The 583-nt window shown below is 28.0% G+C and overlaps 1 protein-coding gene across 1 annotated transcript in view; it reads right to left on the bottom strand.

The window, feature by feature from the left end:
- The window catches only part of LOC106875056 (peptidyl-alpha-hydroxyglycine alpha-amidating lyase 2), a 20,157-nt gene that overhangs the window by 18,771 nt on the left and 803 nt on the right, over nucleotides 1–583 (bottom strand). The window lies entirely within an intron of this gene.

Raw genomic sequence — 583 nt, 5'->3', positions numbered from 1 at the left:
ATATATATATATATATATATATATATATATATATATATATATACTTAAGGCGGTGTTCCAGCATGGCCGCTGTCAAACTGAGTGAAACATGTAAGAGAATAAAAGAATATATATGTTGTGTAGATAGATAGATAGATAGATATTTATACACTTTATACTCACACAAATGCTCATACACACATACATATGGATACATAGAAAAATGGTTGGGTAGATTAGTAATAATGGATGGGTAGGTTGAAATGGGGGAGGGTGTTTTGTATATATTTGTGAATCTCTTCGTCCAGACATACACAAAGACTTGTTCGCATCCAAAAACAACTTGTTTCTATTAGGTGCTTGTCTTTGTTTTTGCCTGTGCAATATCTGAAGATCGATAGATAGATTGATAGATAGATAGATAGATAGATAGATAGATAGATAGATAGATAGATAGATAGATAGATAGATAGATAGATAGATAGATTCACAAATATATGCAAAACACACACACATATATGTATATATGTATATACATATACATATATATATATACATATATATATATATATACTATGTATGTGTGTGTCTATATATATATATA

Source organism: Octopus bimaculoides, chromosome 15 (genome assembly GCF_001194135.2).
Source record: "Octopus bimaculoides isolate UCB-OBI-ISO-001 chromosome 15, ASM119413v2, whole genome shotgun sequence".
Classification (NCBI taxonomy): Eukaryota; Metazoa; Mollusca; class Cephalopoda; order Octopoda; family Octopodidae; genus Octopus; species Octopus bimaculoides.
This window is presented reverse-complemented; position numbering and strand designations above follow the sequence as displayed.